We start from the raw sequence: 27,542 nt of genomic DNA, 5'->3' as shown, positions 1-27,542 counted from the left end.
TGTACCTCCAGTGCCGTAGAGTAGTAGCAGTGTAATAACCCATTGGACATGACCCTTATCTGATGTTTCAATCTTGCTGCCGTCCATTCTGTGACCCAGTGAAAGAATCGTCTGAATAAGGTGGTATAAACATATTTTTTATATGAAACAGGTGCACGTATGATCGAGTCTTACTACTGATTCGAGAAATAGGACTGACAAATACAAAAATTGGATCTGTGCAAGAGATTATGGGTTTGAAGTACTAAGGTCATGTCCTGAACATTTTGAGCTCTGAATGATGTACTAATGAGCTGCAGCGCACAATGGTAATTTACAGGAGGTTGCAAAACCCACTGCCTCTTTAATATGCATGAGGTCGGAGCCCTTTTTTGACCCATTGTGAAAGGCTGCAAATGCATTCATTTTTTTAGGTAGCTTCTGTCCCTTAAGGGAACAAGGCAGCTTTCAAAAATAAAAGTTCTCATTCAGGGTTAGGCAGCATGCAGGGTACCTTGTACCTCTTCCTGCTCCCCGCAATTTTGGTACCCAGTGAGGAAACTTCCACTTTCTGAATCTGTAACAAACCCCTTTTGGTTCCATGTAACTGATAAAGGTTTGCAAGGCCAATTTCAGTCACCATCAATTGATAAACTGCCAATGGGAAGGGGTGACTCATTTCATGCCCACTTTTCCTTTGCAAGCCTTCATAGGTCATAAAGTGTATTTTATGTGTGAGAAAGTTTGTTTGTTCCCACTGACTTTGTGCACGTTGTGCAATTTTGCAGTTACAAACCCTGTGATTTTTCATATCGCAGGCTTGTGACTGCAGAAAGTGGTGAACACATCAGGCCCAATCTCCAGAATGTGCAACTAAGCTGCTTAGAATATCTGCAGTGCAAATTGTAACATCGCTGCAATTAGTTATTGAGGGGCATATTCTCATGAACGTGTGATAACCATCGCAAAAGTTACTTAACGTACAACATTGCAATCTATCGTGGGAAGGGATTACGGACACAGCCCGAGAGGACCAGACACAACATCAACAGGTTGAGTAACGACCAGGGACTGGGGGATGGGGAGAGATGGGCACATGCCCAATGAGGAGTAGCACACTGCACACCCACAATTACCCTAGATCATGTACCTGATCCCCTTGGCACACTGCAGCACACACACATAGCAAGAACAGCACACCCACATTGACGACAACGTGGTACAGTGTGCAAAGCCGACACTGCAGATCAGAGGGCACAACTGGCTCCACACATGCACATGCACAGAAACATGCCTACTACATCTGACATAGCAGGAAACTGTGCAATGGAAAAGTACGCGTACGACCTCACATCCGTCATGTATGCCAAATGTACACTGTCCCGCAGCAGTACTCAGCACCTCCCAAACAGTCACATGTATATTGTCAAACAGTCTGCATGTAAACCAGGACAATGGGCCAACATACATGTCAACGCAATGTCAACATGCATCTCCCCTTCACATTGCAGAGGGGCACACAACACCTCCAGCAGAGCACAGAAGACAACGAATCTGTGATGTCGGAGAGGACCACCACACCTTCGACACCGATGCCCTACAACAGCCCATGGACATCCCACGCAACCCACCACCAGGACCCGGGCAGACAAGCTACTCAGAGGAGAACACAGAGCCTGCAACAGACCACACAGCAGGAAGCACCCACAAGCACAGCTTGCTCATGACACTTCTCCCACCTACCCATGGCACCCCAATGCCATGTGTCAGCACACCAAAAGGAGGTGGCCGAACAGGTGTGGGTGGGGTCCGAACTCATGGAAGGCGAACTAGATCACATACGTTGGTGTCTATTACCCTTCAGGGGCCACCTACACCCCACAAAGGAGACCCACACTGCCATAGACACATGCAGATGCACATTCACAGTACAGAACCATGCCCATGGCCCGCAAATAGCAGTAACACTTCCTCGTTGGGTCTGCGTATGCCGGCCCAGGGCACTCCCCTTATGAATTGAGTGGGTGACAACAAAGTCACATGTCCAAGCTCTAACCCTCTGCCTGCGGTGACATGTCTGCGTCCGCTGTACACAGCACAATGCAATGTCGTAGGGCCCAGAACCCTCATGCATACAAACAAGACCACAGGGACACATGCATATATCATGTTGAACTGCCTATGGGCACGTGCGCACTGCCCCTTTATTGGCAGGGCCACATGTACAGTGACACCTGTGCTGTATGTGTGTGGGGTAAGTGTAAGCCAACACACATGGAATGCTTGGTGCTGGCAACCACTTGAACAGTGGACACCAGTGCACAGAAACTGAAAACACCTGCATAACAGAGTCAACTGCTGAGCAACATGGAGGGAGCCGGAGAAAGTCCAGAGGACATCCAACATGCAAACAGAAGTGTCCGCGTGAGTTGCAGTGCACTGTGGTTGGGACACTAGAGATGAGCCGCTCATGTGAAGAAAAAGTCTCGGATTGTGTCCCTTCAAGATATTCCTGATGCAGATGCAGTGGGGTGTGTTAGACCTGCATCATCTTCCTTATCAACGACCCAGGTCTCCCACACTGCTTGAGATGACGTTGCTGCACCACCTCTCCACAGCACAAAACTCAATCAGTAACGGAAGATGGCTTGCGGTGCACTTAGTTAGTGGCACCTGGAGTGCTGAGCAGGGTATCAGGCCGATGATGGCATCCACGACAGGTATGAGCAACTCCGAAAGTCTGTCAGGACCACCGTTTCGACTCCGGCAGATGACGGTAGGAGGTGGTCCTTGCAGTGGTGGCTTGAGTCTCCTGCGATGATACGACGTCCGGACCGGTCAGGACTCGATTTGATGTCTGGGCCCTGGTGGGCCGCAGTTGAGGCCGGAGGCTGCAGACAGCGTAGGGCCACAGACACATGGTGTTGATGACCCCAAGGCCATCGACTCAGAGGTCATCCAATATCTCAGAAGAATGTGTCCCGGACCTGACCAGCAGTTAGTGGCCTCAGATGCACTGCGGCCGGCACAGGCACCAAGCCACGGTACGGTGACTTGCGGTGCAGTCAGATGGGCCATGCTACCTAAGCGGGTCCTCATCAATGTCCGAGGTGTATGTTGTGGAGGGTTGCGGGGGACAGTCGAAGCTGTCCTCCAGGGCATGATGCTGAGGGTGGAAGCTGTCCAGAAGCAGCAAATGGAGGAGTGGAATGCCACTGCATCGTTTTCACCACAAAGTCAGTATCACCGACATGATGGCGACGACACCCCCAAGTCCATGGGCTCAGTTGCCACCAAAGTCCAACCAGAAAGTGTCAATGGGTCTCGGGTAACAGACTTAGTGGCACCAGGGCTGAAAGGGGATGCAGTCTGCGATGAGGCCTTTACAATTACATCAAGTCAGCCATAAATAAATCAAGGCTGAATTCAAAATTGTGTGTGACCTACTCGACTGCAGTAGTGTAGGCCAGAGGCAGCAGTCAGCAAGGGCCAGAGGTGTTTCAGCAAGCCCCTCCTGGAACTCTAACACACGACGTTGAGATGACATTTGGGGGGGACTTGTGGTTGACGGAGGCAAAAGCACCAGAGCTGAGCGGGTGTTCAGTCATCAATGATGACGTTTCCTGCCTGGTACATACTGGAGTGGATTGGCGTGAGGCCTGCTGGACCATAGTGTAGGCCGACGGTGTAGTCATCAAGGGCCCACAGACACGTGTGGTTGGGAGGTCATGCATATACTTGGTGTCACCACATCGAAGGGAGTACAGTGAAATAAACTCTTCGTTAATGTGCGTACTTGGATAATGTATGATCAAGACTCAGTTACAAATGTGTGACCTACTAGCCCGCAGCGTGGGTCGGAGGCAGCGTTCAGCAAGGGCCTACAGCCACGTGTCGTTGGGACGCTATGCACATAGTTGCTGCCACCTGTTCATAGGGAGTACTGTGAAGTTGAATCTTCATTATTGTGCGTGCACGGACAATGTATGATCAAGACTCAGTTACAAATGTGTGACCTACATGTCCGTAGTGTAGGCCGGACACAGTAGTCAGCAGGGGACAACAGACATGTGTCATGAGCACAGAGTTGGTGGCAGCACATCGAAGGGAGTACACTGATGTAAAATCTGCAATGAACATATGTACTCTGCCTTCGTGTAATCAAAACTCAGTTTCAAATGTGTGACCTACTTGACCGTAGGGTAGGCCGGAGGCAGCAGTAGAGTATGTCAACAAGAAAGGACTGAAGCAGGCCTGTGTCGTGGAGGCCGTGATGGTCTGAGGAGGCTGCCAAGGTCGCGGGCCTTGGGCTTGGAGCTTGCACCGGCACGTGGTAGGCCCTCCTTGACACATGCCGGTGTCGGCTGATGATCAGTGTGGCCTGGCTGCGTAAGGGAGGGCCTGACGGGTTCGGGGTCCAGCGGGCCGGGGTACAGCAGGCACACATGATCACAGGCAAATCCGCTCACGAAGACAGTGTTGGCCTCGTTGCGGGGTGAGATGCGCCGCCCTGGCAGGGATGTTGGGCATTCCGAAAGAGGACCACACCCAGGGCTACGTGCTTTTTATTCACACCCCTACGCTGGCCTGGGGTACGCCGGGCCATCCCACTCCGCTCACGCTTACGGGGAGAACGTAACAAGCAACATTTCCGCAAACTCCCCTGGCTGGCGTGACATGGTTGCGTCCACTGTCCACTACACTCCATACACCAGCGGTGTATGTCACATGGATATAGGCGTGTTCTGCATACTGCGGTCTGTCCAGCACTTCTCCGCCACTCTTGGCATTGTGTGCTTTCCCAACCATGGTTCTCCTGCCTCCTTCACACATGCCTGGTTCCCAACTCTCCCTTCATTCCGCTATTGTGTGGCTGAGGTGCCATGCCATTGATGGCTCATGTTCACGGCTTGCCCATGTTACCATAGTAAGTTGTTCTGTCATGTCTGGTGGGTGGGCATGTTGTTTTGCATGTTGTATGTGATTTTATGATGTGTGCATTGCCATAGTTGTAAGTGGCATGGTTGTGGAGTTGAGGTGTGTGGGGTTTTTATTTGGGTCTTGCCAAGGGGCTGTGCATTTCCCTTTGTGCCATCCTGGGAGCGTGGGTTGAAGTTGGGCTGTCGGAGGATGATGGAATCATGCACAGACTGGGTATTTGGCGATGACATTGGTGGAGATACCATGGTGTTCGTATACTGTCTGCACATTGATGTGGGATGTGTGCTTTCTGTTGCAGTGATTGGGTGCTGTGTCACCAGGGGGCACAGGTATGACATGTGTGGTGTGGATTGCTCCCAATACGTGCGTGCATCCAGCTATGGCGTATGGTCCTTGCTTGGTCTTCAGCGGATCCTGCTGATTGTGTTGGATGTATAGGGACTGGGGTACCAGGCTGATGGTGATGTCCAGGACAGGTGTGAGGGACTTGGATGTGACTAGCTTTGAGACTTCTCTGACTCTGGCGGGTGTTGTTTGGGGGTGCCAGAGACCAACAGTTGCAGCACAGCCAGCAGCTTTGTGTGGGGTGGAATGTTGGTTGTCTGCTGTGTTGGTGCCGTCAGCCTGTTGGGCGATGATGGTCAGGATGCGTAGGATGGTTGTCCTTTTGGGCCTGTAGTGGGCAATGACATTGTCAGGAGTTGGGTCTGTGAGGCTGGTGCGTTTCTTGGGGGTCCACTGTCATTGTCTGCACTGCCTCTGTGGTGGTCTGGGTGGGGCCTTTTGGGGGTTGGGCTCCTGGGGGTGGTGGCGGTGGGTGTCCGGCATGCATGTTCAGTGGCTCCATGGAATCTGTTGTTCTTCAGACGTGGCTCTGGGCTGGGCTCACTTTTATGGTGCAGGCTTTGGTCCGATTTTGCACCAGGTCTGAGCAGGTGTTAGGTTCCTGGTGCTAATGAGCCTTATCGCATGTTTTGTGTTCTTATCGCCGATGTGGCTGGTCATTGTGAATGTTGTGGAGTGGTGTTGTCGCAGCTTTTTGTTCGGGAACGCCTATTCTGCATCTCATTAGCGATAGCGGCAGGGGTCATCAGTGGCGATGTTTTTTGAGGATGCTATCGCAGGAAAACTGGTGTTATCGGCTGTTAGCACCAGCTTGTGAATGGGGTGGTAAGTTTATTGCAAAATTGGCTGTGTTAAGGTGCCGATAACTCAGCGATAGCTCCTTGAGAATATGGCCCTGAGTGTTTTGGTTCCAACAAGACCATAAAAAGGCATGATTTGTTTATTTTGTTCCTGCCCAAAAAGTGGGGCCAGTTTCCAGACGCTGTCAAGACTAGCAAGGAACATTGGGTCACATGTATCAACCATTTTTGCGTTCGCAAACGGGACGATTTGCAGAATTGGCTCGTTTGCGAATGCAAAAAAGGTTTTTCACATGTATCAAACCCAAATTGTGATTCGGTAACATGTTACCAAATCGCAATTTGGGTTCGTGATTCGGTATTAGGAAGGGACGTTTTTAGGGCGTCCTTTCCTAATATCGAATCGCATCGGTATGTATGAATGTTTTGTGACTGAAATGTGGTCTCAAAACATTTGCATTTTACTACCAAGTACGTGGTAACCCATTGGCGAATGCAACGGGGTCCCCAAGGGACCCTTTCCCCTTTGTGAATGTTTGTAAAAGCATTTTTTAAGAGCAGGCAGTGGTCCTGTGGACCACTGCCTGCTCTTAAAAAATGAAAGGAAATCTTTTCATTTAACTTTTTGCAAAGCATCCCGTTATTCTTAAGCAATCAAGGCCACCATCCCTGTGATTTTTGGGATTCCTAGGGGGTCACAAATTGCAACCTACCTCATAAAAATTCATGAAGTAGGTCGTTTGCAACCCCCTAGGAAATGCAGAAAGTGTTCAACACACTTTCATGCATGCCGTTTTGCGATTTTCTAATTGTGAATCACTAGGTTTCGCAATTAGGAAATCGCAAACCGGGGCTTCTTACATCTGGCCTATTGTGTTTCAAACAAAATCCTATTGTGATAGACCTGAACAGGCCCACAGTGGTGCATATAAAAAGAATTGACAATGATATGCGTAGAATGTGTATTCTCATCATTACAAGCTCCACACTTTAGTAAATCATATTGGAAAAAGACTCAGGACCCACAAGATATTCCCTACGCCTTTGTAGTTGTGGATGACTAAGCCTACCTACCCACTCAGCAATTTGTTTCAGGAGTGCATAACTATGTGGGTCGCTAGACACTGAGAGGACAAGACACAAATGTAAATGTACATGAGTTCACCTATATGGGTACATTTACTGTTATACTTTATAGTACATTTACTACTTTTGACTATTCACCATTTACAGCGGTAAAATCATTACAATGTGGAGACTTACATGACATACCTGTCTCCACTTCTTGTAACCGGGGATAGAGACAACTTTATGACTGAAAAGTTACTACTTGTAATTTTTATATATTTAATAACCTTATGCATTTGTCCTTCCAATCTGTGAGAGCCTGTATGAGGGAGAATTCCCGTCTTTGCATAATGAGTGAAATCACAAGTGAGATAGTGATAAATGTAAACTTTCTTTTACGGCATTCTAACTATCGTAGAGGAAGGGTAGTTCCCAAGAAAATTTATATATGGATAAAGTCTGATATCATAATCTATTCTGAAGCTGAAGAACTGAAAACTTCTAGCTATAATGGTTTAAACATAATACAGCAGCCAATAATATATCACCGATTACCATTAGAGGCATTTTGCCATGTAAAACAAAAAGATAAAATATGTGGTTAAAATTCATTAAGGATCTTGGGAGAATATTATAGCATCCACCTGAAGTAAAAACTTCAGGCGCCTAAAACTGGCATCACAAAATGATTCATCGCTAAAGCCTTAAATGTATGTCCAAATTTCTTTCTTAGACATATTGACCTCATATTCTTTGTGCTATTTTTTAATTCTCCATCCCAGTTATTTGGTTTGAGGCTATTCTACTATTTACCCACACCAAAAACAGGAGTCTGGAAGATGCATTTAACTATTTAACTTTCATAGCAATAGGGCCCACTCCTGTCAAAATAGGGAATCTAAAATCCCTTTATCTGTTTGACAGTGACAAGTTACCAAAGGTAATTTTGATTGAAAAAGGTTTGAATTTGTTCCAATAGTTTTCACTGACACTTTTGAGAAAGCCCCAAAATCATCCACTTCCCATTTCTAAAATATATCAATTGCTTAAATAAACAAATTCATTTTTCAGAACTATTAAATGGACTAAAACATTGCTTTTTCTGAAGCACTTGGGATTTTTAGGCAACCTGATATATACAAGTGGGTCAGTGGTTGATTCCTTGAAAATGATTTCAGTGGTGGAATTATCAGGAATGTTAAAATGGATGACAATAATCGAACAGTTCAGAAGATCCTCCAATGCTACTGTAAGACGTGGGACTCCTGGTTGGCTAGGGTATGCACCTAAGTCAAGCAAGACCCACCACTTTAGTCAGGGTAAGTCAGATACACACCAAAGATAACCAGTGCTCATTCTATGGTAGCTTGGCACAGAGCAGACAGGCTAATCTAAAGAGGTGTAAGAAAAACTTTTTAAAAGAAAATTTCGACTTGCACATCATATTGGAATTGCAGCTTAGAATGAGTATAAATATTGCAGAAATGTTTTCACATAGAAAAATAACACATAGGAAAAATGTGACTGCTTTTAGCTTGTAAAGAAACTCTGCTAAAGAATGCATAAGTAAATCTCATGCAGGGAGAATGTGCTTGCTTCTAACATGTAGAACAAATAATGTAAATATTTTTTTTTAGAAGACTATTATTCTTAATGTACTTCTGTAACTAGGCCCAAGCAATATTTTCTTTTGACTCTTGCTCACAGCTAGATAGACATTTATTTAGACTTTTGTCTAGCCTTAACAACTTAAAATGTGCTGACTTCAAGATTATGTTTCTTTGCCTCATCACACCAGATTAGATAATCTTGGAATAACAATGAACTTTGCTGTTAATGAATAATAATTTAAATATATTTTATGTATGCTTAAGTAGGACATTGTGGATAGATTTGTTTCACGGCATTGACTAGCCTTTTGTATGCACAACAGAACATTGAACGCAGCTATTAATTTAGGTAAGAAAGTTCTCATGAGAACTTTCCTTCATGTGTCGATACTCGCAACAATTGTCTAACTATGAGCCTCTGGCATGAAGGTTTACTGGCGGAATTGGGTTGAGAAGCAACGGATGTTGATGACACCATCGAATGTTTCCATTGAAGCAACACATTTTACACCTAATAATCTTTGCTATTTTATTGTGTGATTTTACATTATATTGAGTGTTCCACCTTAGAGGGAAGCAGACCTCCTGATGGCTCTACTACGGGAGCATCATTCTATCCTTGCTGGAAGCTACTGCCAACAGTGACTTTAATTTCCTTTGTCCGGATTTTCCTTTATCAATGCTACTGCATGATCATTTCACTGCCACTGATATTTCAACATTCGCTACTGCAGCTGTGGGGAACTCGGCTGAGTTTCCAGAACTATTTTTCAAGGGAAGTTCTAGTCTTTCACTATGCTCTGAAATCTTGCTCTTTTCTAGAAATAACTCTTCATGGGTTTCTTTACATAGGGTATGTTAGGTCATTAACCTAGATTTGTGACAAATCTCCTTAATGAAACACTTTGTTTGATTTATGCTGTCACTAAGCAATCTTTTATTCGACATTTCTGTAATCTGAACTAATTGGTATAAAGATAACAAAACCATACTAATTCTTTCAGATAAATAAAGGTTTTGCAAACTTCTACAATTTCTAGTCATTGACTGCAAATATTGAACCTGACAGTTAATGATTTTTATGGCATGTTCTTTTGTTTCTTGCTCCATTCGCTACACAGTGGCAAAGGTCCATTCGACCTGCCAAGCACTATCTGATTCGTGGGTCCAAGCTGTAAGTTGGAGTGTTTGGTTTAAAACTCTATTTTTACCAATCCTTTAGGCGCTAACAGTTTCTGGTAGTAGAGGATATGGTTCACACCCCAAATGAAGCAAACAAATTAGTACCCAATCTATATTAAAATAATCCCTGATTCCAGTTTCCAGTGTCCGGATTCTGACAGTGTTGCAAAGCAAAATTCGAATGCAGTTGCGGTATTGGCAGTTGCGGGTTTTAAGGTGTGAGTATTAATAGGATGAAAATGTTGTGGTAGTGAGTGATTATAGTAGTGAGTGTATTTTCTTTAGTATGTCTGATTGAGTAGTAGTGGAGTGGAGAAGTTTGAGAAGAAGAAGTTCAGTTTCAAACTTGTTGAAGTTGAAAGATCCCAGGATAATAACAAAAGTTTTAAACTTGTTTGCAGAGATTTTAGATGTGGAGTGTGAAGTTTCATCACTTCTATTGGCAACAATAAGGACAAGTTGTTGCGTTTGATTAATCTTGGTTGATGTTAGTAGAAGTTTATTGAGCAAACGGGGGAAATTGCATTGATCTGTGTGATTTTTCACTCGCTGAGAAATTCACTTGCGAGTATAGTAACTCTTGAGTGGTTGTGATACTTAATTTCCTTTTGTAAGAGCAAACAAAAAGTTGTTTAAAGAGGTTATCTGAAAGTGGTGTGTTAATGCGAGGAAAATTGTAAAGGGGGCGACTGCTGTGAGGAGTGAGATTGTACGTCATAGTGTTTCACGCTGGGATTGGACAGTTGGTATGCTTTCATACCGCCATTGGCAAGTGGTTTTTGAGTGTTGTCAAATTGAGTGCTGTCTTTGGATTTGGTAAGGAGTTGCATAGAATTAAATGTAGACAATTGACTGGAGAATAAAAATGTGACGTGTATGGAACAGAATCAAACATTTGGTTTAATCTGAAATTGTTTACTATATCATCAACATGAAATGTTTTAAGGATTTTAAGAAATTGGTAAGAGGGGATGTCAATATTCCTATATGCAGAGGCGAGGAGGAACCTCCTGAGGGTATTTCATCATACGTTATGACTACTGAACATGGTTTAAGCTCATGTCTGTTGATTCGACAATGGAGTAGAATTATGGAAAACTAGGGTGCTTTGACTTTTCCTAGTTATGGGACATTTAATACCAGAATCATTTGAAGGGAAAATTGTATGAGAAAAAGCCACCACCTCGACCCATGCAGTATGAGACTTTTGATGCTTGGGAAAAAGATGCAAAAGAAAGGGAAAAGGAGAAATATCAAAGAAGGACTGCAAGAGTAATGGAAAATTATGCAAACGCTCAATGAGATGAAGAACAGCATAGATTGGGGATGGGCATTATTGAAGGAGCCAAATTATTCGGTTCTTACATCAGAAGGTGAAAAAGGAATAAGGCTGCAGCCAGATAACAGGGGATGAGTCAGATACAGATTTGGGAGATTAAATATTAGAACAGATGTTATCTTCCCAACCACCACCACCTACTGGTTTTTCTGACCCATGAGAGATAAGTGCAAGTTGAGTTGGATGATCATGCTATAGAAAATATGAGGGTTAGAGGAATGCATTTGCACCTTATCGAACTGACAAAATGCATACGCAGATGGAAGAATGTGGAAAAGGCTAGAACTTAGGTGGACAAGGAAACATGAAAAGAAAATGTGGGAAGCAGCTATAGAGGGCAAACAGGTTGTACCCAATGAGAAGGAGGCAACAACCTATCCTCTGAGGGAAATAGCTGGAGGAACTTATGTACATGTGCCATGGAATAGAGCATTTACAAACAAATTTCCAAAGTTGACAGACAAGTTGGTGCAGTGATATGCTCAAGTGGAGAGGTTCATAAAGGGTCATAATGATTTCAAAGGTGCTATTGATTGATTTGATTACATCCTGTGACATTCTCCAGCTGATTTATGGGCAGAATGTAAGATTGCAGTGCAATGGCTAAAAGGAGAACCAGCTAGAGAGAAAGGGACAAATGTACCATCACAAATGGTGATGGTGAAATATGAAGCGGTTATCACCTTTTTTAAAGGGAGAATACCTCCAAAGGAACCTGACTATTTAAAGATTCTAAGAACCACACAAGAGTGAAAGAGACAGTTCATGAGTACTATGAGAGTTTTTATTAGGTGTTTCAACAGCATAATAGATGTAAGAATACTGAGGAAAAGAATATAGGGATTTTTGTGTCTCAGTTTGTATTGGGATCGAAGCCCAAAATCAGTGCTCGCATCACACAAAGTTTGATCTGTTGGCAAACCAATGATCTGTTGGCAAACCAAGTCGTTAGACAAAATCCTGTGTTATGCCAAATACTGTAGTGATTAATTGGACATCAAGCACAGGAAAATAAAGGGGAACTTTATGCTGGCTCAGACTAAATTTGCACAGAAAGGATTTCAGAACCCGTCTTTTACAAGAAATCAGGGAACAATGCAGGGAGTTGTTGTGCCAATAGCTGGATTTTCAGGAAATCAAGGAGGAATGAATATGGCCCAGGGCAGAGGTGGAGGTGGTCCCATGGGTATGGGTTCTTGGAGGGACATTGCTTCAATGAAAAAGATTACTGCTTGTAACATCTGTCATAGGGTGGGGCATTGGAAATGAGAATTTCGACTTAATTCTGGGAATGCTGAAGAAATATGCAGAATTCACAAGGTACACATGTTCCAAAAATGCCTATGCAACAGATGCAAATTCGGATGCAAAATCAAGCTCAAATGATGCCCCCTGCTCCTGCACAAATGGGGAATCCCAGGTTTAGTTTAATTCAAATGCCAAACTTTAATGCAAACAAGTTTCAGAATGCTATGCCACTGCTGTGCATACACACCAGATGAAAACAAGGAAATAGAAAGTTATGCAAAGAACATTTTGGTTTTGAATCCGAATTAAGTGAATTTGAAAAACCAATTTTGTATGAGAATTTTGAGATAGGACTGAGCAACATTGGAAATTGGTTTTCACAGCTGGGAAGGGCATACTGAAAGCAATATTAATGGCAATAGTGGTATTAGAACTTTGTCTGATATTTATTTACATTCTATATCTGAGCTGTAAATATTTAATGCTCAAACAACAGGAACATTTTCAGAAGAAAATGTACGATAGGGCCATGGGATTACATGGTATTATGAATGATGACTACAAGAAGTCATTACAATTTTGTAGTGGGGGTCAAAAGAAAAAGACCAGCCACATCTGAGGACAAAAGTGCTTTCTAAGCTAAATTTGCATGTGAAAAAAATTAGTGTGATGATTTAAAAAAAATCAGAAGGGAGGGATTGTAAGAAATACATTTTTAAAGCTAATTTCAACTTGCACATCATATTAGAATTGTAGCTTAGATTGCATTTAAATATTGCAGAAATGTTTCCACATAGAAAAATAACATGTAGGAAAAATGTGCCATCTTTGAACGAGTGAAGTATCATTTTAGAGTGCATTTTAACTCTGCTAAAGATTGCATAAGTAAATTGCGCTTAGGGAGAATGTGCTTGCTTTAAACATATAGGAAAAATAATGTAAAGAAAAAAGGGTATTAGGCTATCATTCTCAATGTACTTCTGTAACTAAGCCCAAGCAATATTTTCTTTTGACTTTTGTCTAACACCAGCATCCTGCCAATGAATGTGCTGTCTTCAAGATTATGTTTCTTTGCTTAGTCACACCATATTAGATCATCTTGGTATAGTCAAGAAGCTTGCTGTGGATTCATCATAAATAAACTGCTAGAATGAATAATAATTTACATATTTTATGTATGCTTAACTAGGACACTGTCAATAGATTTGCTTCATTGCCTTTGACTTGCCTTTTGTATTCACCACAGAACATTAAACCCAGCTATTTAACTTAGGTAAGAAGGTTCTCATGAGAACTTTCCTCCATGTATTGATACTCACAACAATTATTTAACTATGGACCGGCTTGGATGTTTACCATTGGAATCACGGGGAGAAGCAACGGATTTTGGCAACACCATCAGATGAGCGGTTTCCAAGGAAGGATAGCATCTTACACATACTAATTTTCGTTACATTATTGTGTGATTTTATATTATACTGAGTGTTCCTAGTTAGAGGGAAGGAGGCCCCCTTATGACTCACCTACACGAGGGTTGCTCTATCATTGCTGGAAGCTACTGTTAACGGTGACTCCACTTTCCTTGATTTTGATCCTTTTTGATCAATGCTACTGCAACGATCATTTTAATAGCACTGATATTTCAACAGTTGCTACTGCAGCTGTGGGGAATTTGTCTGAGTTTCCAGAACAACTCTTTATGGGAAGTTCTCATCTTTAACTATGTTCTGAAATCTTGCACTTTTCTAGAAAGAACTCTTCATGGGATTGTTTACATAGGGTAGTTTAGGTACTTTGGCTAGTTTAGTGACAAATCTCAATTATGAAACAATGTGTTTTGATTTATGCTGTCACTAATCAATCTTTTATTCGACATTTCAACAATCTGGTCTAACTGGAATAAAGATGACACAACCATACTAATTCATTAAGATAAATAAAGGTTTTGCAAACTTATACAACTTCTAGTCATTGACTGCAAATATTGAACCTGACAGTTAATTATATCTATGGAATGTTCTTGTGTTCCTTGCTCCATTCGCAACACAGTGGCAAAGGTCCATTCAACCTGCCAAGCACTATCTGATTTGAGGGTCCAAGCTGTAAGTTGGAGTGTTTGGTTTAAAACTCTATTTTTACCAATCCTTTACGCGCTAACAGTTTCTGGTAGCAGAGCATATGGTTCATACCCCAAATGGAGCAAACAAATTAGTCAGGGGCCACCTGGGCATAGTTGCAGCCAATCCACAAGTATGTATGTGCCCCGCTGCGAGGAGCACAGCATCAGGACCACCCAGGGCATAACACAATTACCTGTGGGAGGCCACGAGAGGAGTCGCTGGAGGAGTTGCTGTCCACACCATCCTCTGGTATAGTGCTCCCATCATGGAGATGCAGCCTTGAGGAGATGTTTGGCTCAGCTTGGTGCGGCTGGGGTGGCGGTGACATCATCGAGGTCTTCAGCCGTCTTGTTGCCCTGGCATCTGGTCAAGAGTGATCTGGTCAGTAGTTAGCTTGAAGCGCTCGGGTGCCCACACCTTAATTTCTAATTAACATTCTGCCGCCACAGGTGCCTAATGTCTGGTTTTGGGCCAACATAGCATCAAATGGCCTCTACCATAAACCACAATTCCTGACTGGGGAAAGTCACAGCGCGTTGAGTCTGCGGTAGGTGTTGCAGTTTGAAAGAGTCTAATCTTGGTTTGCAAAGTCTTTAATATCCCTGATACCTAGGGAGGAACAGGAGGTAAGCCAGCAAGTCTGTGGAGTCACTCTGAGGTTGTTCTTGATTCTTGCAGCATGCAAAGGTTAGCAGGGAGCAGGGTGGCTCAATCAGGCACAGTAGCAGTTCCTTGGAGCTGTCAAACATAGTAAGAAGGCAATCCTTCTGCACAGCAGCCTTTACTCCAGTGTAGTTTCTTCCAGGTCCAGTAGTATGCCTATTGGATAGGGACAGAAACCTAATATTTATACCCCAAAGTGCATTTGATGTAGGAGGTAACTTCAAAGAGCCTTCTTAAGTGTGCAAGGATCCCTCTCAGCCCAGTTCTGGCTCCAGAGTACCAGTAGAGGGTAAAACATCTTTTTGTGTTAGAGGAGGACACAGCCTATTCAGAACTGAGTGTGAGCCATCTCTTCTTCTCTCAGCCATGTAAGGCTATCAGTATGTGGACGAATGCAGATATATCCCCTGTCACACCCAGCCTTCCTGTGTTGTGGCTGTCTAGGGAGTATGCAAAAAGTGTAGCGGTACCCAGGTCAGACGCTGACTGGAGACAGGCTGCAAGGTGCACAGAGCAAAGTAAAGTACAGAGAAATGCCCACTTTCTAAAATTGACATTTCTAAAATAGTAGTCTTAAATCCAACTTGAGTATTGAAGAGAATTTATCATTACTATTCGAACCATACTACACATAATTAAGCTACTCCTCTCTGATCAGAAATTCCCATTTAAGGATGTATAAGGGAATTCCCTAAGCTGGCCTATGGAAGGAGTAGGACTCACAGCAGTGAAACATGAATTTTGCGGTTTGTTATTGCCAGGACATGTAAAACTTAAAAATACATGTCCTATCTTTTATTCACACAACACCCTACCCTTTGGGTCACTTAGGGCCTATCTTGGCGGTGACTTGTGTTTAATAAAAGGGGAGTTTAGGGCTTGGCAAGTGGTTTTAAAAGCTAAGTCGAAGTGGCAGTAAACTGCTCACACAGACCTTGCATTGGCAGCCTTGAGACAGGTTTAAAATGCATCTTTTGTGAGGGGCACAACCAGTGCTGCAGACCCACTAATAGCATTTACCTTACAGGCCCTGGGTATATGGTATACCACCTTACATGGGACTGACAAGTAATTTAAATATGCCTGTCAGGTATACAACAATTACATATATGTTTAGGGAAGAAGCACATGCACTTTGGCACTGATTAGCAGTGATGAAGTGCTCAGAGTCTTAGAGCCAACAAAAAGAAGGTCAGAAAAAGAGGAGGAAGGCAGAAAGTTTAGGGTAACCCAGCAAAAAGGACCTTAACAACAGAGCTAAATAGGCAGTGCTAATTATGCCTTCTATATACCGGGCATGATCTTGGATAGTTTCACTCAAGGTTTTTTCGCCCCTCCATATACATTTAGAAGTTGATTTATCTAAAGAAATACCAAATATTATTGCAAGGCACAATTGGGATAACGAAAATTATCAAAGGTAGAACTGACGTTTTGACATTTTGATTAATGCTATCGTATGTACAATGGTGGAAGAGACTGCCAAATTTTGAATAACTTTTTTATTTTATTTAATTTTGTAACATTCTTAAATAATTAAATTTATAGATGTTGTTATAGGTAGAAGTAATGTAAATTTTGAGGTACCTGATAGGATAGTGCTGATCGTAATCATCCCCTTGACTTACCGATTGAGGTTTACGGAAGCATTAGTCAAATATTTTCTGTTTTATCTTAAAGCCAGCAATGTCGAAAAATTGCTGTAGTTGATCAAATGTGTGAAATATTATTGTGATTTGCTTTTAAATTCAAAATTAGATCATTTACAAATAGTTTTAATTTGACTATGTGCGAAAAAGGTGGAACAATGGGATTTCTGGTCGAAGTTTAAGTGCTACAGGTTCAATAAATAGGCCAAAAACAAGAATAGAAATGAAAAAATTCTGTGTGGTCCCTCTTGTCACTAAGACAGTGACAGCCTGCTGGCAGCTTATTATAATAAATGCCATGGTTTTGGAATATAGGGCTACATGTATCAAGCTATTTTGCATTCGCAAACGGTGCAAATTGCAAAATTCGCCCGTTTGTGAATACAAAACGGCCGTAAATAAAATCGGAAAAGAATTAGTAGAATTACTTTGAAATTCACAAAAGTTGTGATTCCCCATTTTGAGAATACAAAATAGCGGATCTGTATTAGCGAATTCACCATTTGAAATTCGCAAACATATGTATGATTAATTCGCAATTCGTGTTTGAGCCAGAATTTGCTATTTTGCATCCACTGTCAAATTAGCACCGATTCCTATCAGGTGGTAACCATGTGCAAACTATATAAACAGCCTCAGATGGCCTCAGAATGTTTCACAATGGCGGCACTGTACATCATGGTGAGGAGGCTGAGGATACAAGCAGCAACAGCACAGAGGGGAAGCAGAAGACAAGAGCAAATCTTTAGAGTGCGCATTACATTGTTGGTGCAGACAGAGGAAGAGATCTATGATAAATAAAGGTTGGATTCAGACATGATCGATGATCTAATAGCTGAACTAGATCCACTACTGCAGCGTCAGACTCGCCAGACACATGCCATACCCATACATGTGCAGGTCCTATGTTCACTGCACCTCCTTGCTTCCAGCGAGTAATAGCTGCAGCAGGAGTGGTCTCCCAAAGTGCACTATCGCGCCTTTTCAATTAGTTCCTGGACGTTATGTCGCAGAGGATACACCACCACATAAGATTTCCTACAACACCAGAGGAATTATCAGCTAGCCCATTTTCCACATGCAATTGGGTGCATTGATGGGACGCATGTAACTATATGCCCCCCCTCAGTGAAGGAGTACATTTACATTAACAGGAAATCATATAATTCACTCATTATCCAAGTCATATGCAATGTCAAAAATATAATCACAGACATAGTGGCAAGATTCCTGGGTAGTACGAATGATTTATACATCGTCAGACACAGTAGCAGACATACGAGTCAGCTTGGGGGTGCATTTGGTGAAGGATACCTGTTGGTAAAAGCATTTAACACTGTTTTACTGACTGTCGGGTCATGGTGAAACATCGCAGTGAGTAATATATTGCCTTGTAGCCTGTAGGTGACAGTGCATATGCTGTGCGCTCATTCATACTGACACCATACCTGAATCTGACTACACCTAGTGAACAGCAATATTATGCATTGAACACATAAACCCGCAATCTGAGAGAGAGGACCGTTGGTTTTCTGAAGAGTAGGTTCCGCTGCCTACATAAAAGTGGAGGTGAATTGCAGTACAGGCCAGATACATGTTGCATAGTTGAGGCCACTTGTGCCAAGGTGCACAACATTGCAATTTTCAAAGGCATAACCTTGGACCTTATGGATAGTGAATCTGATGAAGACGATGAGCAAGGTCAACATCAAAAAGCAGCAAATAGTTCAAGGGCAGCAGAAGGAAGACAGAGATGTGCAGAAATAACACAGAATTATTTTTAAGGTGGGTAATGATGAGACAATACACTACATGGTTTCATTGCTATTGTGATTTATTTAAAACAAAACTCAGGTAGTGTAAATGCACACTTAACAAGTAACATACGCGCAGTGTGAAAGTAACAATGCAACTAGATAACATTGCCATGATAGTTGAAAGTCAGCCCTGATAACTGAATGGCACTGGTTACCTCACCTAATGGCATTCCAGGGCCCAATGCCATACTATTTTCTGTGGCCACAGACTCCGGTGGCCCGGTCTGTGTACTCTGTCACATTCATTGTTAAGGCTTCTGAGGCAGAAGTATTTCTGGAACTGCACCTTCTGCATTCGGTTACTGGTGCTATGATGCTACTGAGGCTTGAGGCCTCCTCACTATCCCTTTCACTACCTTTTACTACCACCAACCGTGGCAGTTTGCAAATCCTCATCTGGCCACATCTCCACAAAAATGGGCCATTTCTACCTACATGCCCACAGCACGTCGAGACAGCAGAGCTGTTGTGTTACTCAGGCATTTGATGGCCCTACTGTACCATCTAAGCGGCAAAGTAATTGAAGGTGCCTTTTTCGGTGGGACACATGGTCTTCCTACATTACATTGCATGGTTCCTTGATTGCTTGTTTCCCTCTGTCTCCTTCCACCACTGCTGTAGTAAGTTGTGTGATGCTGTCCTTCATTTCGACCATATTTGTTTTTATGGAAACAAGCTGTAGATGCATTGAATGCATGTGTTTGCATTTCAGGCGCTGCACCTTCAACATTGCATTCTCCAGACCACCACAGACAGGTGATCTCTCGCCTTCATGAGTTTGCCATTGTGCCCTTACCCTGTATCTCCTTAGGTGGATATTTCTTCAATGCATGTGGACTTGGGCTCTTGGCGTGGGTGGATGCTCAGCCTGTGAAGTGGGGAGGTCAGGTTGGCTCTTCTCTTCCATTCGAAACTCAGGTAGTGGTGCCACTGTGGTCCTGCGTCTTGTGGGTCCAGGTGATATGGGTGATAGGGCCACTGTGTTGTCATCTCCTGACTGTGCCTGAGTCTCCAGACGGTCATGGGATTCACTTTCGTCGGACTCCTGCGCAGGTGTATATGTGATGTTAAACATTATTATTTCAGTTTATAATTTTGACATGTATATCACATAGTGCATTATGTTGTCTAATAAAGGTACTTAGCAACACATGGTATGTATACATTTCACTTGCTTGTTAAACTTAAATGCACCTATGCTGTTTTGATTTTCCTCATTGCCTTTCCTATTGGAGTTTCTGACTACTAATCCAATAATGTGTAGCAAGTAAAATGTGGACTGGAGTAGTATTTGCTCCTCTAAGCCTGATCTCACTTGTGTTACATTTAAAATGAATATGCTCATTTGCATGCATCTTACCTAAGTACTGGGCAGTGCAGAGGTGTCTATCTGTGTCACTCCAATGATGGCTTCAGGCTAAAGGGTAGACTCAACCAGGTCCTCTAAGGGTGTGGATGCAGTTTGTGTGGTGGTCCTCCTCCAGTCTTCTTTGCCTCTGCAAGCCTTGCAGCAACCTTTTCCCTGGCCCTGCTCCGCAGATCATACCACCACTTACGTAGATCTGCAATGGAGCGCTGTGTGACCCCCGCTGCGCTTATTTTGGTTTGGATACTTAGCCATAGCTTTCTTTTTTCACACTCTGGAACATGTAGTGACTGTTTTCCAAATAAATTCTCATGGCTCTTCACCACTTCCTCTATTAGGACTTTCAACTCTTTCTGGCTAAACTTTAGCTTTCTTTTGCGCAGACCTGGCTTCTTCTCAGTGTGATTTTCGACACCATACTGGTTTTCTTGCACAGGTTCAGTTGTCCAAACAGTCTTCCTAGTGCAGTTGTCCTCCAGTCTGCCTCCTCCTTTCACTCAGTACACAGATAACAGCATGGCATGCCTCACTTCCTGGTTGTGAGGTCATCATGCTGCATCGAAATGTTAGATTTGCTAATAGCGAATTTCAAATAGTAAATTCGCTATTTTGAGAATCCCATATAGGTAATCTCTAATTGCGAATGCGATTTTTACCGATTTGCACAATTATTGCGACATACATATGCTCTTGCGATTACCAAATAGCGATTCGTTATAAGTCGCTATTCGGCAATCGCAATTATGTATTTTGATACATCTGGCCCATAACCTTTGGAGAATTGCTATGAACTGAGTGTGAACACCAATTGTTTGTAAAATACAAAATAAAGCATCCCTGGTATCTAAATGAAAAGCCCTTTCAGTATCCATCATTATTCGTGTGGCTTTCTAAAAATTACAAGAAAGATAGTCCCAGACATCAGTCCGTTAAATTAGGTTTGCTGAAATTTGCCTACCAGTATTTCAAGTCTTGGGCAACTTCAGCAAGATGATTGGCTACATTTTTCCAAACAGGTTATCGTTTGTATTTAAAAGATTTATAGATCTGTATGATCCTGGTTCCTCTGGATTTTTGACTTTCTTTAGGAAACAGACTAAAATTACTTCACAGCTTTCTACTGTCTTTTGGCTAGGTATACGCTATAAATATGCCATATATACACACACATACATAAAACAGGAATAGAGCCATTTATCATTATGCTGTTAAACACTAAACAGAACTGATCCCTCAATTGTGGCAAAAAGTGCTTGAAAACTGATATGGGAAAATCATCTTTCCTACAGCCTTCCCATAATTAAGGCTTTCTATGGCGAAAAATAATTAGCCTTCGGAAATGTGCCTTACCAATGTTTTGTTTTGATAGGCAGCTTGGAATTGGAAATTGATCCTGATATTTTGTAATTTGATTTGTTGAGTTTTCATCATTGGCTTGATAGATTGTCTTCCAATGTTTACAAAAAAACATTTTTGCTCTCCTATTATCTGGTGAGTGATGAGATCAAGAAAAGCCTTAATATACTTATTATTATCATTATGCTAAGTGGAGCATGCTAACATTTTCCCTATGTGTCTTTGTGTCCGCATTTTTACGTTGTCCTTCTGATTTTCCTTTTTAATGTCAATCGCACACACATTCTCAAGAGGTCCAGGTTAGTAGGCATAATTTAAAACAGCAGAAGACATTCAGTGCGAGCCCTTTTTGTTAGTAAGCGAATTGCTCTGCTAATTGTTTCATTACAACAGTATATTTCTGTGCCCTCCATCCTCTCTTTGAGTCAGAAAATAATGAAAAACCCATTGGTTATTTTATGGTCATTCTGAGTGAACCATCAACATCACTATGCTCTCTCAGAAAACTGGCATCTGCTTCCTGAAATGTGTGACTTTGGTTAAAAGGTTTTATTCATGCCTTCTGCCAAATCAAATGTCTGACTTTCCTGGTACTTCTCATCTAAACAAAATTAATAAAGGCCTTTAAACCCCTCATTCATTACTCATTGAGGTGAATGGGCCACTGACCCAAGGCCAAAATACATTTAATAAATATTTCTTATATCTTTCTTCTTCTTTTATTATTAAAAATACAATACGACAAATGCGATTCCCATTTCACTCCTCGAAAACGTCCTCCTGGAAGAAAGGAAGCACAAGTACTCCTCCTGGCACCCAGGGACGGATGCTAGCCAAGGGTAGGTCGCTGATCTCCTGTTTAGATCCTTTAGGTATGCAAACAAGAGAAGGATTCCTGACTACAAGGAGGGGCCCAGCTGACCACAGAACCTGTAGAAGCCCTGGATAGAGAGAGCCCTGGGGCCATATTTAAGACCCGGTTTGCGTCACTCTTGCCCCAAGCACCGTGGTGCAAGAGAGACGCAAACCTTAAGGCAGATTCATGAAGTCATGCAAAGCCACTTCTTGTAGCTTTTAGTGTCTCCAAAATCTGATGTGGATTAACACAATGCAGTGCAAATCGTTGCATTGCGTTCCTCGCCCTGGGAAGTATTCCATGGTTGTTGCAGGGGTGTTCCCATACAACTTCCCAGGTTTGTAACGCATTCCAAAATTTACAAGGCCTTGTAAACCTGGGAATGCACCAAAAAGATACGCCTCTCCGGGCGTGGTGTAATAAGGAAAAAAATGTATTTCTCCTCGTTACTTCCTCTTTCTATGTGTGATGCATTCTGCAGCACACATAGAAAGAGGAAAAAGCCACCCAGGATTATTTTTATGCCGGAAGGTGCACCTTCCTGCACAAAAACAAACCTGCCTACAACGCAGGTGCCTGCATTGGCCCTAGACTACCACAATGGCACCATCGCAAGGGAAAAGGGCAGGAATGCACCATATTGGATAAATATAGTGCATTGCTGCCCTTGTGATGCAGGGCAGTGCAGAAGGTGTCTTGCTGTGCAGCCCTTTGTCCCAAAAGTCATGAATATGACCCATGATGTATAGAACTCTGCCTGACTCTGACTTGGAGTGACCAAAAAGAACTTTCACCACAGTGGAGTAAAGTGAGATTTGTCAATTTTTACCTTCTCGGGATGACAGGGACAAGGTGATGAGGCTTACCTGGGAGGATGCATTCAAGATGGGCAAAAAAATAATTTTTTTCTGCTTTGAGCTTTTTGCTGTGCTGAAAACTTGTAGAGCCCTGGCCAGCCTTATTTCAGCCTTGCCCCACCGGAGGATTTTGATTAAAAAATAAAAACATTTTCATTCCAATCCTCTGTAGTCCTACAGGGAATAATATATTTTGGCTTAACAAAACCCCTATTTTTTGAGCTCCATATATGAAATAAGGACTACATTTTTCAAGTACATAGTGTGGACATATGGGAGGTCTCAGTAACATTAAAGCCCTCAGCATTCTGCCTCAAGCTATATAAAAATGTGACTTTCCTCATGTTTTACAGACATACACTATATCTCTGAATTGCGGTCCATATGTCATATATAAAGAGAAGACATAACTGCTAACAGTATAAAGCGGGCTTAAATTGCAATGGAGTGGTTCTGATGGCATTAAAAAATCAAAAGGCCAAAGGCCGAGTGGATTATGAATACCACGTGACTCCTCATAAAGAAATATACTTCAATATTAGCAGTGCTTAATTTGCAAAATATTAGGTCCAGGTGCTCAATTATTTTTAGGAGGCCACACCCACTTCCTCTGGCTCCACCGACTTCCCCCCAGCTCCACACACTTCCTCCACTGGCACCACCCACTTACTCTATTGACTCCACCCAAATCCTCAAAGGCGCTTCTGAAAGGCAGATGTAATACCTGATCTGAATTTCAGCAAGGGAGCCTTCCTCAGGTAAGATTTTGATAAGAGGTTCCACCCGTCCCTGAGAAAATTTTGAAAACAATGAATGCAAAAGTGCATGTAAAGTACTATTTTGGAATACATTGGCTAAAACGACTAATGCAACTTCTGCAGCGTCACACAGTGGTTAGGGTTGACTTTACAATGGATGTATGACGTTACAACGCATACATTCACATAGCGGTACATTACATCGCGGTTTTGACAACGCTACAACGACTTGCGCTAGATGGCGCTCTAGGACAAGGAATAGGACTTAGGAGTAGTATAATTTACTATTCCAACTCCAGTCTACGTACAGTAGGGAAGGTGTTGGATAGTAAATTATACTATTCCTTGTCCTAGAGCGCCATCTAGCGCAAGTCGTTGTAACGACTTGCGTTGTAAAAACCGCGATGTAATGGCATCGCGATGTAATCCCCGCGTTGTAAATGATGTTTCCCCTTTAAAATGTATTTCTACCCAAACAAACCCTTTTTCGTAAAATTAGGATAGTCAATGACTGGGGAAAAACATAACTTTCTAACCTGTACCATGCTGGTTGCATGTAGCGCTTTGATGGCAGTTCATAGCTCAATGCGCTAGGTTATAACTTATGAACTGCACAGTAATAAAAGGATCTATGTGACAAAAGCAGCATCCCACAAGCAGTGTTAGTGTATGTTTATAAACTCTACCATGAACCTTATGCTTGTTAGGAGTGTCTTCCAGAATGTGAATGGCTGTTTGGATTTTCTGACGTCAGTCATCACAAACAGTCTCATTAGCAATTTCTCTACAGGTAAGGTTCATTTTCAGGTGTGTTATATAACTTTTGCCTGATGCAAAGAATGTGTACCATGCAGATTATAGAACAATTTCATGTGCAATGCCCTGGAGAGATAGATCAGAATTCAGCACTATTGCGGATTGACTGGTGTTGAGAGGACACACAATCTAGATTCCTGCAAGGAGAGTAATTGTGCTGACACGCCAAATATATCAAGGTGTTGTTAAAATAAAGAATACTTTAAGAGAGAATGTGTGGTTTCCTTGCAAGGAGCAGATGGGGGAGAAGGCCATGTGGAGCGGCTGGCCAGTCAACCAATGTTGCTGAGCAACCGGCCCCAGCTCACCGAAGAACCATGCAACATACACAGCTGCCAAGGTTTCAGATTGCAATGTGTGACATTTTCATAATTTCGGTGCAATTATGAGTGATATTTCAACGACTATGAGTGACATTTTCTTGTGAGCAAAATCAAGCAATGACGACGAGGGAAACATATATCAGAAAGTACACCCATTTGAGCAATGAGATGGTCTTTAGACCCTTGTGTTCAAACACACATAGTTAAGCTAAACTAACCACATTATAACAAATATAAGGCCAGGTCTAACTTGTAGGGGGAAAAGGGATGAGGCGGGCGAGATATCACGAGGACCATGGCACTGTGACCATCTCAATGTAGAAATTCATGTAAGTGGGCAGGATTACTTTACATAGGAAGAAGGACTCCTATGACACAAGATGTAAACAAATAATGCTGAATCGGTAGTAAGCAACATCTTAAACATGACCATAGTTCTTTTACGCTCTAGGTACATGACTGTAACAACCGTTTTATACGAGCAGTACATGGCTTCATGAGACATTGAGCATAGTACTCTCCAGTCACATTATGCACATTTCATGACATCTATTTAAACAGTCAACTAACAGTAACATTATCACCAGAAGCCAGTATGTTTTAAACTCATCTGTACACACTTTAACTGTAATTATAAGAAAGATTTTAAAAATATGGTTGAGCTGCAATAATGATCCTTGACTGATAAAGAAAACAAAGACAGAAAAGACATGCTTAAAATAAATTCAAATGATTCATTCATTTCAATAGATACGATTCAGATGGGAGACTCCCGATTTTTAAAGCGAAAATGGCTTTATTTTGGCTGGTTCCCCCCTGAAATGTGGCAACGGTAATCTCTAATTACAATACACTAGATATTGATGCAGCCCACTGCTACTATAATAGCATACTGACATGTAACCCAAATCATCGGTACATCAAAACAGCTCCTCTTACATGTATATATTTTGCCATGAGGCCAAATGCCAAAAGACATGAACAGCAATTGAGGAACTGCTGCTATACATGCCTGCAAGTGTTAGCTCCAGCATGTGTCCCCCATGCTGGTGTTTAACGGTGTTTGCATGCTGCAGACGGCCCAGAAGACGCTCTCTATGAGCTCTGCAGCACTACTGTAAATCCGTTGACCTGGAACCGGACCTTCGTATCATTTTCAAAGGGCCTGAGGCCCGAGAAGGGAGGTGGTCAATCTGCGTAACTCCTTAGGGTCTGAGAGGAGCTGTGCTGATCTCCAGGCACTTCTGAAACTCACTTCCTCAGTGCAATTATGTGTCCCCTCGCCCCCCACGTGGAGGGCAGGTGAATATTACCACTCAATCTGACCAGGGTGCCTGGAAAGGAAAGGGTGCTGAGGCAGGTGGACGGTGCAGGGCCTGCAGGAGTTTCCAAACATCCGTGCCAGTGAGCGTAACCTCTATGGCCACATACCATGGACCAATTAGGGGCCGACTTCCAAAACGAGCGCCGAAGCGCACTTCCTACCTTGGTTCAGCCGGGAGCCTGTGTGCTACTCAGGAGACGGATATTGCGCTATTCACAAGCACGTGACTCGGGTGTGATCTGTAATTAAACAGCGGCCGTAACTCCTGAAGTCTCACGAGATGTTTCAGGGCATGATCCAAGGGGGTATTGTATTCATTGCTACGTGCTTCAAGCTCTCCAAAACACAATGCGCAAAATACGTTTGCCTGGTAGTGTTTGTGATAAACGTGTAATATATGGTTTGTTACGACTGTTACGTTCTATTTGGGGATGGCCTAACACCGCACGAAGAAAGCTGTAGTACCGGCCCCGGAAAATAAGTGCCAGTGCTGAGCACCAGAAAGCTCCGGCACAAATTAAATTACTCATTATGTATTTTTTGATATCATGTGCCTTATTAATTGATTTTAGCATGCTTTAGAAAGATTTAAAGCATTTGAGCATCACCTGTTCAGTATTCACTTATTGCCTGAGACTACAGAAAATTGTCAATGTTTTTTTGAGCAATGTCTGTTTTTGTTGGTGATAATGTGTTAATAATAAAAATGTGTTTAATGTATAATGTTTAATGAATAATGTATACATCAAAGTTAGGAAATTAAATACATGCAATCTAAAATGTGCTATTCTTTTGTAGTACATTGACATTTAAGAATAGACAAGAATAAGGAATGAAAATAAAGTGCAACATGGGGCAGTTTAATTTTTACTGACGGGATTCTGCATTTACAATTCGTATTTTCAAATACAGAGGAGGATTTTTTGGTAGATAATTGCATAAAAGTTGGGCCTACAAAGTTGAGCTTGTCAGGTATGCTGATAATTGTTCTAAGAGCAGTATTGTCATTGTGAAAGCGTTTTAATTTTACCAGCACTGAAAGACAAAATGATTTGTAAAACTGTATTTGTTTAGGGTATTTGTTAGGGAAGCTACAAATCCTGCAAGTATGTTCAGCCGTTAGAC

At 42.5% G+C, this 27,542-nt stretch overlaps 1 long non-coding RNA gene across 2 annotated transcripts in view; it reads right to left on the bottom strand.

The window, feature by feature from the left end:
* The window catches only part of LOC146817692 (uncharacterized), a 74,679-nt gene extending 48,053 nt beyond the window's left edge, over positions 1-26,626 (bottom strand). Inside the window, exon 1 of one of the 2 annotated variants that reach the window (XR_014962565.1) lies at positions 26,579-26,626. This is a non-coding gene — a long non-coding RNA (uncharacterized LOC146817692). The remainder of the gene's footprint in view (positions 1-26,578) is intronic. The other variant, XR_014962564.1, reaches the window with a different exon arrangement.
* Between the last annotated feature and the right edge of the window lie 916 nt (positions 26,627-27,542).

The sequence above is a fragment of the Triturus cristatus genome, chromosome 6 (genome assembly GCF_964204655.1).
Source record: "Triturus cristatus chromosome 6, aTriCri1.1, whole genome shotgun sequence".
Lineage (NCBI taxonomy): Eukaryota > Metazoa > Chordata > Amphibia > Caudata > Salamandridae > Triturus > Triturus cristatus.
This window is presented reverse-complemented; position numbering and strand designations above follow the sequence as displayed.